Source organism: Ambystoma mexicanum, chromosome 1p (assembly GCF_040938575.1).
Source record: "Ambystoma mexicanum isolate Mex_15411 chromosome 1p, UKY_AmexF1_1, whole genome shotgun sequence".
Classification (NCBI taxonomy): Eukaryota; Metazoa; Chordata; class Amphibia; order Caudata; family Ambystomatidae; genus Ambystoma; species Ambystoma mexicanum.
In genome coordinates, this window is record NC_090921.1 from 1,025,198,224 (window position 1) to 1,025,212,932 (window position 14,709).

The window sequence follows — 14,709 nt, forward strand, 5'->3', positions numbered from 1 at the left end:
CTTTGAGCCGGATTTGAACCAGCGACCTAAGGATGCCTGTTTTACCACTACAGTCCTCCGCTCTACCAACTGAGCTATCGAAGGCTTGGCAAATCAGTCTCTAGCAAGCTCAATACGAGCTTCCACTTCAACCGTCGACATTCAAACATCTCTTGCAATTCGTGCAAAATACTACAAATTTGGCTTGTGAGGTTCCCGAATTGAGTAAAAGCACATCAGTTCACAATTAAAAAAATGACCCCCTCCGCAGTGTCCCGCATGTTACTGACCACCATACAAAGGAGGAAAAGTTGAAAGGCGGCGCCTCACAGGCCATCTCCTCAGAGTATTCATCAGTGTTCGGCCTTGACCATATTTTAATATCTTGGATGGTGTATAGTGTTCTCCCATTTCCCTTGAGAAATCAAGATTGTCAAGGGGATTCTGCTGTTTTGCCAGTTCATAGCAAGAGATGGGGATCCGAAACACCTCACAGGCAACCAATGACGATTGGTGTTGGACAGAAACATAACGTGGCCACAGCCTCAAAGCAAAAGGCATCTATTTTCAGTGATGAAATATAATATAATTATAAATTGTCTGTTATTTTATTTTCCAAGTATTTCACTTTCCAAGTATTCAATAAAATTTGCATTTGGCAAAAGTCCTTTGAGCCGGATTTGAACCAGCGACCTAAGGATGCCTGTTTTACCACTACAGTCCTCCGCTCTGCCAACTGAGCTTTCGAAGGCTTGGCAAATCAATCTCTAGCAAACTCAATACAAGCTTCCACTTCAACCGTCGACTTGTAAACATCTCTTGCAATTCGTGCAAAATACTACAAATTTGGCTTGTGAGGTTCCCGAATTGAGTAAAAGCACATCAGTTCCCAATTAAAAAAATGACCCCCTGCGCAGTCTCCCGCATGTTAATGACCACCATACTAAGGGGGAAAAGTTGAAAGGCGGCGCCTCACAGGCCATCTCCTCAGAGTATTCAGCCGTGTTGGGCCTTGACAATATTTTAATATCTTGGATGGTGTATAGTGTTCTCTCATTTCCCTTGAGAAATCAAGATTGTCAAGGGGATTCTGCTGTTTTGCCAGTTCATAGCAAGAGATGGGGATCCAAAACACCTGACAGGAAACCAATGAAGATTCGTGTTGGACAGAAAAATAACGTGGCCACAGCCTCAAAGCAAAAGGCATCTATTTTCAGTGATGAAATATAATATAATTATAAATTGTCTGTTATTTTACTTTCCAAGTATTTTACTTTCCAAGTATTCAATAAAATGTGCATTTGGCAAAAGTCCTTTGAGCCGGATTTGAACCAGCGACCTAAGGATGCCTGTTTTACCACTACAGTCCTCCGCTCTACCAACTGAGCTATTGAAGGCTTGGCAAATCAGTCTCTAGCAAGCTCAATACGAGCTTCCACTTCAACCGTCGACATTCAAACATCTCTTGCAATTCGTGCAAAATACTACAAATTTGGCTTGTGAGGTTCCCGAATTGAGTAAAAGCACATCAGTTCACAATTAAAAAAATGACCCCCTCCGCAGTCTCCCGCATGTTACTGACCACCATACAAAGGAGGAAAAGTTGAAAGGCGGCGCCTCACAGGCCATCTCCTCAGAGTATTCATCAGTGTTCGGCCTTGACAATATTTTAATATCTTGGATGGTGTATAGTGTTCTCCCATTTCCCTTGAGAAATCAAGATTGTCAAGGGGATTCTGCTGTTTTGTCAGTTCATAGCAAGAGATGGGGATCCAAAATACCTCACAGGAAACCAACGAAGATTGGTGTCGGACAGAAAAATAACGTGGCCACAGCCTCAAAGCAAAAGGCATCTATTTTCAGTGATGAAATATAATATAATTATAAATTGTCTGTTATTTTACTTTCCAAGTATTTTACTTTCCAAGTATTCAATACAATGTGCATTTGGCAAAAGTCCTTCGAGCCGGATTTGAAACAGCGACCTAAGGATGCCTGTTTTACCACTACAGTCCCACGCTCTACCAACTGAGCTATCGAAGGCTTGGCAAATCGTTCTCTAGCAAACTCAATACGAGCTTCCACTTCAACCGTCGACTTGTAAACATCTCTTGCAATTCGTGCAAAATACTACAAATTTGGCTTGTGAGGTTCCCGAATTGAGTAAAAGCACATCAGTTCCCAATTAAAAAAATGACCCCCTCCGCAGTCTCCCGCATGTTAATGACCACCATACTAAGGGGGAAAAGTTGAAAGGCGGCGCCTCACAGGCCATCTCCTCAGAGTATTCAGCCGTGTTGGGCCTTGACAATATTTTAATATCTTGGATGGTGTATAGTGTTCTCTCATTTCCCTTGAGAAATCAAGATTGTCAAGGGGATTCTGCTGTTTTGCCAGTTCATAGCAAGAGATGGGGATCCAAAACACCTGACAGGAAACCAATGAAGATTCGTGTTGGACAGAAAAATAAAGTGGCCACAGCCTCAAAGCAAAAGGCATCTATTTTCAGTGATGAAATATAATATAATTATAAATTGTCTGTTATTTTACTTTCCAAGTATTTTACTTTCCAAGTATTCAATAAAATGTGCATTTGGCAAAAGTCCTTTGAGCCGGATTTGAACCAGCGACCTAAGGATGCCTGTTTTACCACTACAGTCCTCCGCTCTACCAACTGAGCTATCGAAGGCTTGGCAAATCAACTCTAGCAAACTGAATACGAGCTTCCACTTCAACCGTCGACCTGTAAACATCTCTTGCAATTCGTGCAAAATACTACAAATTTGGCTTGTGAGGTTCCCGAATTGAGTAAAAGCACATCAGTTCACAATTAAAAAAATGACCCCCTCCGCAGTCGCCCGCATGTTACTGACCACCATACTAAGGGGGAAAAGCTGAAAGGCGGCACCTCACAGGCCATCTCCTCAGAGTATTCAGCCGCGTTGGGCCTTGACAATATTTTAATATCTTGGATGGTGTATAGTGTTCTCTCATTTCTCTTGAGAAATCAAGATTGTCAAGGGGATTCTGCTGTTTTGCCAGTTCATAGCAAGAGATGGGGATCCAAAACACCTGACAGGAAACCAATGAAGATTCGTGTTGGACAGAAAAATAACGTGGTCACAGCCTCAAAGCAAAAGGCATCTATTTTCAGTGATGAAATATAATATAATTATAAATTGTCTGTTATTTTACTTTCCAAGTATTTTACTTTCCAAGTATTCAATAAAATGTGCATTTGGCAAAATTCCTTCGAGCCGGATTTGAACCAGCGACCTAAGGATGCCTGTTTTACCACTACAGTCCTCCGCTCTACCAACTGAGCTATCGAAGGCTTGGCAAATCAGTCTCTAGCAAGCTCAATACGAGCTTCCACTTCAACCGTCGACATTCAAACATCTCTTGCAATTCGTGCAAAATACTACAAATTTGGCTTGTGAGGTTCCCGAATTGAGTAAAAGCACATCAGTTCCCAATTAAAAAAATGACCCCCTCCGCAGTCTCCCGCATGTTACTGACCACCATACAAAGGAGGAAAAGTTGAAAGGCGGCGCCTCACAGGCCATCTCCTCAGAGTATTCATCAGTGTTCGGCCTTGACAATATTTTAATATCTTGGATGGTGTATAGTGTTCTCCCATTTCCCTTGAGAAATCAAGATTGTCAAGGGGATTCTGCTGTTTTGTCAGTTCATAGCAAGAGATGGGGATCCAAAATACCTCACAGGAAACCAACGAAGATTGGTGTCGGACAGAAAAATAACGTGGCCACAGCCTCAAAGCAAAAGGCATCTATTTTCAGTGATGAAATATAATATAATTATAAATTGTCTGTTATTTTACTTTCCAAGTATTTTACTTTCCAAGTATTCAATAAAATGTGCATTTGGCAAAAGTCCTTCGAGCCGGATTTGAACCAGCGACCTAAGGATGCCTGTTTTACCACTACAGCCCTCCGCTCTACCAACTGAGCTATCGAAGGCTTGGCAAATCGTTCTCTAGCAAACTCAATACGAGCTTCCACTTCAACCGTCGACTTGTAAACATCTCTTGCAATTCGTGCAAAATACTACAAATTTGGCTTGTGACGTTCCCGAATTGAGTAAAAGCACATCAGTTCCCAATTAAAAAAATGACCCCCTCCGCAGTCTCCCGCATGTTACTGACCACCATACAAAGGAGGAAAAGTTGAAAGGCGGCGCCTCACAGGCCATCTCCTCAGAGTATTCATCAGTGTTCGGCCTTGACAATATTTTAATATCTTGGATGGTGTATAGTGTTCTCCCATTTCCCTTGATAAATCAAGATTGTCAAGGGGATTCTGCTGTTTTGTCAGTTCATAGCAAGAGATGGGGATCCAAAATACGTCACAGGAAACCAACGAAGATTGGTGTCGGACAGAAAAATAACGTGGCCACAGCCTCAAAGCAAAAGGCATCTATTTTCAGTGATGAAATATAATATAATTATAAATATTCTGTTATTTTATTTTCCAAGTATTTTACTTTCCAAGTATTCAATAAAATTTGCATTTGGCAAAAGTCCTTCGAGCCGGATTTGAACCAGCAACCTAAGGATGCCTGTTTTACCACTACAGTCCTCCGCTCTACCAACTGAGCTTTCGAAGGCTTGGCAAATTATTCTCTAGCAAACTCAATACGAGCTTCCACTTCAACCGTCGACTTGTAAACATCTCTTGCAATTCGTGCAAAATACTACAAATTTGGCTTGTGAGGTTCCCGAATTGAGTAAAAGCACATCAGTTCCCAATTAAAAAAATGACCCCCTCCGCAGTCTCCCGCATGTTAATGACCACCATACTAAGGGGGAAAAGTTGAAAGGTGGCGCCTCACAGGCCATCTCCTCAGAGTATTCAGCCGTGTTGGGCCTTGACAATATTTTAATATCTTGGATGGTGTATAGTGTTCTCTCATTTCCCTTGAGAAATCAAGATTGTCAAGGGGATTCTGCTGTTTTGCCAGTTCATAGCAAGAGATGGGGATCAAAAACACCTGACAGGAAACCAATGAAGATTCGTGTTGGACAGAAAAATAACGTGGCCACAGCCTCAAAGCAAAAGGCATCTATTTTCAGTGATGAAATATAATATAATTATAAATTGTCTGTTATTTTACTTTCCAAGTATTTTACTTTCCAAGTATTCAATAAAATGTGCATTTGGCAAAAGTACTTTGAGCCGGATTTGAACCAGCGACCTAAGGATGCCTGTTTTACCACTACAGTCCTCCGCTCTACCAACTGAGCTATCGAAGGCTTGGCAAATCAGTCTCTAGCAAGCTCAATACGAGCTTCCACTTCAACCGTCGACATTCAAACATCTCTTGCAATTCGTGCAAAATACTACAAATTTGGCTTGTGAGGTTCCCGAATTGAGTAAAAGCACATCAGTTCACAATTAAAAAAATGACCCCCTCCGCAGTGTCCCGCATGTTACTGACCACCATACAAAGGAGGAAAAGTTGAAAGGCGGCGCCTCACAGGCCATCTCCTCAGAGTATTCATCAGTGTTCGGCCTTGACAATATTTTAATATCTTGGATGGTGTATAGTGTTCTCCCATTTCCCTTGAGAAATCAAGATTGTCAAGGGGATTCTGCTGTTTTGTCAGTTCATAGCAAGAGATGGGGATCCAAAATACCTCACAGGAAACCAACGAAGATTGGTGTCGGACAGAAAAATAACGTGGCCACAGCCTCAAAGCAAAAGGCATCTATTTTCAGTTATGAAATATAATATAATTATAAATTGTCTGTTATTTTACTTTCCAAGTATTTTACTTTCCAAGTATTCAATACAATGTGCATTTGGCAAAAGTCCTTCGAGCCGGATTTGAAACAGCGACCTAAGGATGCCTGTTTTACCACTACAGTCCCAAGCTCTACCAACTGAGCTATCGAAGGCTTGGCAAATCGTTCTCTAGCAAACTCAATACGAGCTTCCACTTCAACCGTCGACTTGTAAACATCTCTTGCAATTCGTGCAAAATACTACAAATTTGGCTTGTGAGGTTCCCGAATTGAGTAAAAGCACATCAGTTCCCAATTAAAAAAATGACCCCCTCCGCAGTCTCCCGCATGTTAATGACCACCATACTAAGGGGGAAAAGTTGAAAGGCGGCGCCTCACAGGCCATCTCCTCAGAGTATTCAGCCGTGTTGGGCCTTGACAATATTTTAATATCTTGGATGGTGTATAGTGTTCTCTCATTTCCCTTGAGAAATCAAGATTGTCAAGGGGATTCTGCTGTTTTGCCAGTTCATAGCAAGAGATGGGGATCCAAAACACCTGACAGGAAACCAATGAAGATTCGTGTTGGACAGAAAAATAACGTGGCCACAGCCTCAAAGCAAAAGGCATCTATTTTCAGTGATGAAATATAATATAATTATAAATTATCTGTTATTTTACTTTCCAAGTATTTTACTTTCCAAGTATTCAATAAAATGTGCATTTGGCAAAAGTCCTTTGAGCCGGATTTGAACCAGCGACCTAAGGATGCCTGTTTTACCACTACAGTCCTCCGCTCTACCAACTGAGCTATCAAAGGCTTGGCAAATCAACTCTAGCAAACTCAATACGAGCTTCCACTTCAACCGTCGACTTGTAAACATCTCTTGCAATTCGTGCAAAATACTACAAATTTGGCTTGTGAGGTTCCCGAATTGAGTAAAAGCACATCAGTTCACAATTAAAAAAATGACCCCCTCCGCAGTCGCCCGCATGTTACTGACCACCATACTAAGGGGGAAAAGTTGAAAGGCGGCACCTCACAGGCCATCTCCTCAGAGTATTCAGCCGCGTTGGGCCTTGACAATATTTTAATATCTTGGATGGTGTATAGTGTTCTCTCATTTCTCTTGAGAAATCAAGATTGTCAAGGGGATTCTGCTGTTTTGCCAGTTCATAGCAAGAGATGGGGATCCAAAACACCTCACAGGAAACCAATGAAGATTCGTGTTGGACAGAAAAATAACGTGGTCACAGCCTCAAAGCAAAAGGCATCTATTTTCAGTGATGAAATATAATATAATTATAAATTGTCTGTTATTTTACTTTCCAAGTATTTTACTTTCCAAGTATTCAATAAAATGTGCATTTGGCAAAAGTCCTCCGAGCCGGATTTGAACCAGCGACCTAAGGATGCCTGTTTTACCACTACAGTCCTCCGCTCTACCAACTGAGCTATCGAAGGCTTGGCAAATCAGTCTCTAGCAAGCTCAATACGAGCTTCTACTTCAACCGTCCACATTCAAACATCTCTTGCAATTCGTGCAAAATACTACAAATTTGGCTTGTGAGGTTCCCGAATTGAGTAAAAGCACATCAGTTCACAATTAAAAAAATGACCCCCTCCGCAGTGTCCCGCATGTTACTGACCACCATACAAAGGAGGAAAAGTTGAAAGGCGGCGCCTCACAGGCCATCTCCTCAGAGTATTCATCAGTGTTCGGCCTTGACCATATTTTAATATCTTGGATGGTGTATAGTGTTCTCCCATTTCCCTTGAGAAATCAAGATTGTCAAGGGGATTCTGCTGTTTTGCCAGTTCATAGCAAGAGATGGGGATCCGAAACACCTCACAGGCAACCAATGAAGATTGGTGTTGGACAGAAACATAACGTGGCCACAGCCTCAAAGCAAAAGGCATCTATTTTCAGTGATGAAATATAATATAATTATAAATTGTCTGTTATTTTATTTTCCAAGTATTTCACTTTCCAAGTATTCAATAAAATTTGCATTTGGCAAAAGTCCTTTGAGCCGGATTTGAACCAGCGACCTAAGGATGCCTGTTTTACCACTACAGTCCTCCGCTCTACCAACTGAGCTATCGAAGGCTTGGCAAATCAGTCTCTAGCAAGCTCAATACGAGCTTCCACTTCAACCGTCGACATTCAAACATCTCTTGCAATTCGTGCAAAATACTACAAATTTGGCTTGTGAGGTTCCCGAATTGAGTAAAAGCACATCAGTTCACAATTAAAAAAATGACCCCCTCCGCAGTGTCCCGCATGTTACTGACCACCATACAAAGGAGGAAAAGTTGAAAGGCGGCGCCTCACAGGCCATCTCCTCAGAGTATTCATCAGTGTTCGGCCTTGACAATATTTTAATATCTTGGATGGTGTATAGTGTTCTCCCATTTCCCTTGAGAAATCAAGATTGTCAAGGGGATTCTGCTGTTTTGTCAGTTCATAGCAAGAGATGGGGATCCAAAATACCTCACAGGAAACCAACGAAGATTGGTGTCGGACAGAAAAATAACGTGGCCACAGCCTCAAAGCAAAAGGCATCTATTTTCAGTTATGAAATATAATATAATTATAAATTGTCTGTTATTTTACTTTCCAAGTATTTTACTTTCCAAGTATTCAATACAATGTGCATTTGGCAAAAGTCCTTCGAGCCGGATTTGAAACAGCGACCTAAGGATGCCTGTTTTACCACTACAGTCCCAAGCTCTACCAACTGAGCTATCGAAGGCTTGGCAAATCGTTCTCTAGCAAACTCAATACGAGCTTCCACTTCAACCGTCGACTTGTAAACATCTCTTGCAATTCGTGCAAAATACTACAAATTTGGCTTGTGAGGTTCCCGAATTGAGTAAAAGCACATCAGTTCCCAATTAAAAAAATGACCCCCTCCGCAGTCTCCCGCATGTTAATGACCACCATACTAAGTGGGAAAAGTTGAAAGGCGGCGCCTCACAGGCCATCTCCTCAGAGTATTCAGCCGTGTTGGGCCTTGACAATATTTTAATATCTTGGATGGTGTATAGTGTTCTCTCATTTCCCTTGAGAAATCAAGATTGTCAAGGGGATTCTGCTGTTTTGCCAGTTCATAGCAAGAGATGGGGATCCAAAACACCTGACAGGAAACCAATGAAGATTCGTGTTGGACAGAAAAATAACGTGGCCACAGCCTCAAAGCAAAAGGCATCTATTTTCAGTGATGAAATATAATATAATTATAAATTATCTGTTATTTTACTTTCCAAGTATTTTACTTTCCAAGTATTCAATAAAATGTGCATTTGGCAAAAGTCCTTTGAGCCGGATTTGAACCAGCGACCTAAGGATGCCTGTTTTACCACTACAGTCCTCCGCTCTACCAACTGAGCTATCAAAGGCTTGGCAAATCAACTCTAGCAAACTCAATACGAGCTTCCACTTCAACCGTCGACTTGTAAACATCTCTTGCAATTCGTGCAAAATACTACAAATTTGGCTTGTGAGGTTCCCGAATTGAGTAAAAGCACATCAGTTCACAATTAAAAAAATGACCCCCTCCGCAGTCGCCCGCATGTTACTGACCACCATACTAAGGGGGAAAAGTTGAAAGGCGGCACCTCACAGGCCATCTCCTCAGAGTATTCAGCCGCGTTGGGCCTTGACAATATTTTAATATCTTGGATGGTGTATAGTGTTCTCTCATTTCTCTTGAGAAATCAAGATTGTCAAGGGGATTCTGCTGTTTTGCCAGTTCATAGCAAGAGATGGGGATCCAAAACACCTCACAGGAAACCAATGAAGATTCGTGTTGGACAGAAAAATAACGTGGTCACAGCCTCAAAGCAAAAGGCATCTATTTTCAGTGATGAAATATAATATAATTATAAATTGTCTGTTATTTTACTTTCCAAGTATTTTACTTTCCAAGTATTCAATAAAATGTGCATTTGGCAAAAGTCCTCCGAGCCGGATTTGAACCAGCGACCTAAGGATGCCTGTTTTACCACTACAGTCCTCCGCTCTACCAACTGAGCTATCGAAGGCTTGGCAAATCAGTCTCTAGCAAGCTCAATACGAGCTTCCACTTCAACCGTCGACATTCAAACATCTCTTGCAATTCGTGCAAAATACTACAAATTTGGCTTGTGAGGTTCCCGAATTGAGTAAAAGCACATCAGTTCACAATTAAAAAAATGACCCCCTCCGCAGTGTCCCGCATGTTACTGACCACCATACAAAGGAGGAAAAGTTGAAAGGCGGCGCCTCACAGGCCATCTCCTCAGAGTATTCATCAGTGTTCGGCCTTGACAATATTTTAATATCTTGGATGGTGTATAGTGTTCTCCCATTTCCCTTGAGAAATCAAGATTGTCAAGGGGATTCTGCTGTTTTGTCAGTTCATAGCAAGAGATGGGGATCCAAAATACCTCACAGGAAACCAACGAAGATTGGTGTCGGACAGAAAAATAACGTGGCCACAGCCTCAAAGCAAAAGGCATCTATTTTCAGTTATGAAATATAATATAATTATAAATTGTCTGTTATTTTACTTTCCAAGTATTTTACTTTCCAAGTATTCAATACAATGTGCATTTGGCAAAAGTCCTTCGAGCCGGATTTGAAACAGCGACCTAAGGATGCCTGTTTTACCACTACAGTCCCAAGCTCTACCAACTGAGCTATCGAAGGCTTGGCAAATCGTTCTCTAGCAAACTCAATACGAGCTTCCACTTCAACCGTCGACTTGTAAACATCTCTTGCAATTCGTGCAAAATACTACAAATTTGGCTTGTGAGGTTCCCGAATTGAGTAAAAGCACATCAGTTCCCAATTAAAAAAATGACCCCCTCCGCAGTCTCCCGCATGTTAATGACCACCATACTAAGTGGGAAAAGTTGAAAGGCGGCGCCTCACAGGCCATCTCCTCAGAGTATTCAGCCGTGTTGGGCCTTGACAATATTTTAATATCTTGGATGGTGTATAGTGTTCTCTCATTTCCCTTGAGAAATCAAGATTGTCAAGGGGATTCTGCTGTTTTGCCAGTTCATAGCAAGAGATGGGGATCCAAAACACCTGACAGGAAACCAATGAAGATTCGTGTTGGACAGAAAAATAACGTGGCCACAGCCTCAAAGCAAAAGGCATCTATTTTCAGTGATGAAATATAATATAATTATAAATTATCTGTTATTTTACTTTCCAAGTATTTTACTTTCCAAGTATTCAATAAAATGTGCATTTGGCAAAAGTCCTTTGAGCCGGATTTGAACCAGCGACCTAAGGATGCCTGTTTTACCACTACAGTCCTCCGCTCTACCAACTGAGCTATCAAAGGCTTGGCAAATCAACTCTAGCAAACTCAATACGAGCTTCCACTTCAACCGTCGACTTGTAAACATCTCTTGCAATTCGTGCAAAATACTACAAATTTGGCTTGTGAGGTTCCCGAATTGAGTAAAAGCACATCAGTTCACAATTAAAAAAATGACCCCCTCCGCAGTCGCCCGCATGTTACTGACCACCATACTAAGGGGGAAAAGTTGAAAGGCGGCACCTCACAGGCCATCTCCTCAGAGTATTCAGCCGCGTTGGGCCTTGACAATATTTTAATATCTTGGATGGTGTATAGTGTTCTCTCATTTCTCTTGAGAAATCAAGATTGTCAAGGGGATTCTGCTGTTTTGCCAGTTCATAGCAAGAGATGGGGATCCAAAACACCTCACAGGAAACCAATGAAGATTCGTGTTGGACAGAAAAATAACGTGGTCACAGCCTCAAAGCAAAAGGCATCTATTTTCAGTGATGAAATATAATATAATTATAAATTGTCTGTTATTTTACTTTCCAAGTATTTTACTTTCCAAGTATTCAATAAAATGTGCATTTGGCAAAAGTCCTCCGAGCCGGATTTGAACCAGCGACCTAAGGATGCCTGTTTTACCACTACAGTCCTCCGCTCTACCAACTGAGCTATCGAAGGCTTGGCAAATCAGTCTCTAGCAAGCTCAATACGAGCTTCTACTTCAACCGTCCACATTCAAACATCTCTTGCAATTCGTGCAAAATACTACAAATTTGGCTTGTGAGGTTCCCGAATTGAGTAAAAGCACATCAGTTCACAATTAAAAAAATGACCCCCTCCGCAGTGTCCCGCATGTTACTGACCACCATACAAAGGAGGAAAAGTTGAAAGGCGGCGCCTCACAGGCCATCTCCTCAGAGTATTCATCAGTGTTCGGCCTTGACCATATTTTAATATCTTGGATGGTGTATAGTGTTCTCCCATTTCCCTTGAGAAATCAAGATTGTCAAGGGGATTCTGCTGTTTTGCCAGTTCATAGCAAGAGATGGGGATCCGAAACACCTCACAGGCAACCAATGAAGATTGGTGTTGGACAGAAACATAACGTGGCCACAGCCTCAAAGCAAAAGGCATCTATTTTCAGTGATGAAATATAATATAATTATAAATTGTCTGTTATTTTATTTTCCAAGTATTTCACTTTCCAAGTATTCAATAAAATTTGCATTTGGCAAAAGTCCTTTGAGCCGGATTTGAACCAGCGACCTAAGGATGCCTGTTTTACCACTACAGTCCTCCGCTCTACCAACTGAGCTTTCGAAGGCTTGGCAAATCAATCTCTAGCAAACTCAATACGAGCTTCCACTTCAACCGTCGACTTGTAAACATCTCTTGCAATTCGTGCAAAATACTACAAATTTGGCTTGTGAGGTTCCCGAATTGAGTAAAAGCACATCAGTTCCCAATTAAAAAAATGACCCCCTCCGCAGTCTCCCGCATGTTAATGACCACCATACTAAGGGGGAAAAGTTGAAAGGCGGCGCCTCACAGGCCATCTCCTCAGAGTATTCAGCCGTGTTGGGCCTTGACAATATTTTAATATCTTGGATGGTGTATAGTGTTCTCTCATTTCCCTTGAGAAATCAAGATTGTCAAGGGGATTCTGCTGTTTTGCCAGTTCATAGCAAGAGATGGGGATCCAAAACACCTGACAGGAAACCAATGAAGATTCGTGTTGGACAGAAAAATAACGTGGCCACAGCCTCAAAGCAAAAGGCATCTATTTTCAGTGATGAAATATAATATAATTATAAATTGTCTGTTATTTTACTTTCCAAGTATTTTACTTTCCAAGTATTCAATAAAATGTGCATTTGGCAAAAGTCCTTTGAGCCGGATTTGAACCAGCGACCTAAGGATGCCTGTTTTACCACTACAGTCCTCCGCTCTACCAACTGAGCTATTGAAGGCTTGGCAAATCAGTCTCTAGCAAGCTCAATACGAGCTTCCACTTCAACCGTCGACATTCAAACATCTCTTGCAATTCGTGCAAAATACTACAAATTTGGCTTGTGAGGTTCCCGAATTGAGTAAAAGCACATCAGTTCACAATTAAAAAAATGACCCCCTCCGCAGTGTCCCGCATGTTACTGACCACCATACAAAGGAGGAAAAGTTGAAAGGCGGCGCCTCACAGGCCATCTCCTCAGAGTATTCATCAGTGTTCGGCCTTGACAATATTTTAATATCTTGGATGGTGTATAGTGTTCTCCCATTTCCCTTGAGAAATCAAGATTGTCAAGGGGATTCTGCTGTTTTGTCAGTTCATAGCAAGAGATGGGGATCCAAAATACGTCACAGGAAACCAACGAAGATTGGTGTCGGACAGAAAAATAACGTGGCCACAGCCTCAAAGCAAAAGGCATCTATTTTCAGTGATGAAATATAATATAATTATAAATATTCTGTTATTTTATTTTCCTAGTATTTTACTTTCCAAGTATTCAATAAAATTTGCATTTGGCAAAAGTCCTTCGAGCCGGATTTGAACCAGCAACCTAAGGATGCCTGTTTTACCACTACAGTCCTCCGCTCTACCAACTGAGCTTTCGAAGGCTTGGCAAATTATTCTCTAGCAAACTCAATACGAGCTTCCACTTCAACCGTCGACTTGTAAACATCTCTTGCAATTCGTGCAAAATACTACAAATTTGGCTTGTGAGGTTCCCGAATTGAGTAAAAGCACATCAGTTCCCAATTAAAAAAATGACCCCCTCCGCAGTCTCCCGCATGTTAATGACCACCATACTAAGGGGGAAAAGTTGAAAGGTGGCGCCTCACAGGCCATCTCCTCAGAGTATTCAGCCGTGTTGGGCCTTGACAATATTTTAATATCTTGGATGGTGTATAGTGTTCTCTCATTTCCCTTGAGAAATCAAGATTGTCAAGGGGATTCTGCTGTTTTGCCAGTTCATAGCAAGAGATGGGGATCAAAAACACCTGACAGGAAACCAATGAAGATTCGTGTTGGACAGAAAAATAACGTGGCCACAGCCTCAAAGCAAAAGGCATCTATTTTCAGTGATGAAATATAATATAATTATAAATTGTCTGTTATTTTACTTTCCAAGTATTTTACTTTCCAAGTATTCAATAAAATGTGCATTTGGCAAAAGTCCTTTGAGCCGGATTTGAACCAGCGACCTAAGGATGCCTGTTTTACCACTACAGTCCTCCGCTCTACCAACTGAGCTATCGAAGGCTTGGCAAATCAGTCTCTAGCAAGCTCAATACGAGCTTCCACTTCAACCGTCGACATTCAAACATCTCTTGCAATTCGTGCAAAATACTACAAATTTGGCTTGTGAGGTTCCCGAATTGAGTAAAAGCACATCAGTTCACAATTAAAAAAATGACCCCCTCCGCAGTGTCCCGCATGTTACTGACCACCATACAAAGGAGGAAAAGTTGAAAGGCGGCGCCTCACAGGCCATCTCCTCAGAGTATTCATCAGTGTTCGGCCTTGACCATATTTTAATATCTTGGATGGTGTATAGTGTTCTCCCATTTCCCTTGAGAAATCAAGATTGTCAAGGGGATTCTGCTGTTTTGCCAGTTCATAGCAAGAGATGGGGATCCGAAACACCTCACAGGCAACCAATGACGATTGGTGTTGGAC

General features: G+C 41.6%; 7 non-coding genes across 7 annotated transcripts; all 7 read right to left on the bottom strand.

Moving 5' to 3' along the window:
- Window positions 1–3,227: 3,227 nt before the first annotated feature.
- Window positions 3,228–3,313, bottom strand: TRNAY-GUA (transfer RNA tyrosine (anticodon GUA)). The gene is given in 2 exon segments: window positions 3,228–3,263; window positions 3,277–3,313. It is a non-coding gene; the product is annotated as a tRNA-Tyr (tRNA).
- Window positions 3,314–6,457: 3,144 nt separating this feature from the next.
- TRNAY-GUA (transfer RNA tyrosine (anticodon GUA)) lies at window positions 6,458–6,543 on the bottom strand. Its single transcript is given in 2 exon segments — window positions 6,458–6,493; window positions 6,507–6,543. It is a non-coding gene; the product is annotated as a tRNA-Tyr (tRNA).
- A 559-nt stretch (window positions 6,544–7,102) lies between these two features.
- On the bottom strand, window positions 7,103–7,188 carry TRNAY-GUA (transfer RNA tyrosine (anticodon GUA)). Its single transcript is given in 2 exon segments — window positions 7,103–7,138; window positions 7,152–7,188. It is a non-coding gene; the product is annotated as a tRNA-Tyr (tRNA).
- Window positions 7,189–9,040: 1,852 nt separating this feature from the next.
- On the bottom strand, window positions 9,041–9,126 carry TRNAY-GUA (transfer RNA tyrosine (anticodon GUA)). Its single transcript is given in 2 exon segments — window positions 9,041–9,076; window positions 9,090–9,126. It is a non-coding gene; the product is annotated as a tRNA-Tyr (tRNA).
- A 559-nt stretch (window positions 9,127–9,685) lies between these two features.
- TRNAY-GUA (transfer RNA tyrosine (anticodon GUA)) lies at window positions 9,686–9,771 on the bottom strand. Its single transcript is given in 2 exon segments — window positions 9,686–9,721; window positions 9,735–9,771. It is a non-coding gene; the product is annotated as a tRNA-Tyr (tRNA).
- Window positions 9,772–10,977: 1,206 nt separating this feature from the next.
- TRNAY-GUA (transfer RNA tyrosine (anticodon GUA)) lies at window positions 10,978–11,063 on the bottom strand. The gene is given in 2 exon segments: window positions 10,978–11,013; window positions 11,027–11,063. It is a non-coding gene; the product is annotated as a tRNA-Tyr (tRNA).
- Window positions 11,064–11,622: 559 nt separating this feature from the next.
- On the bottom strand, window positions 11,623–11,708 carry TRNAY-GUA (transfer RNA tyrosine (anticodon GUA)). Its single transcript is given in 2 exon segments — window positions 11,623–11,658; window positions 11,672–11,708. It is a non-coding gene; the product is annotated as a tRNA-Tyr (tRNA).
- Between the last annotated feature and the right edge of the window lie 3,001 nt (window positions 11,709–14,709).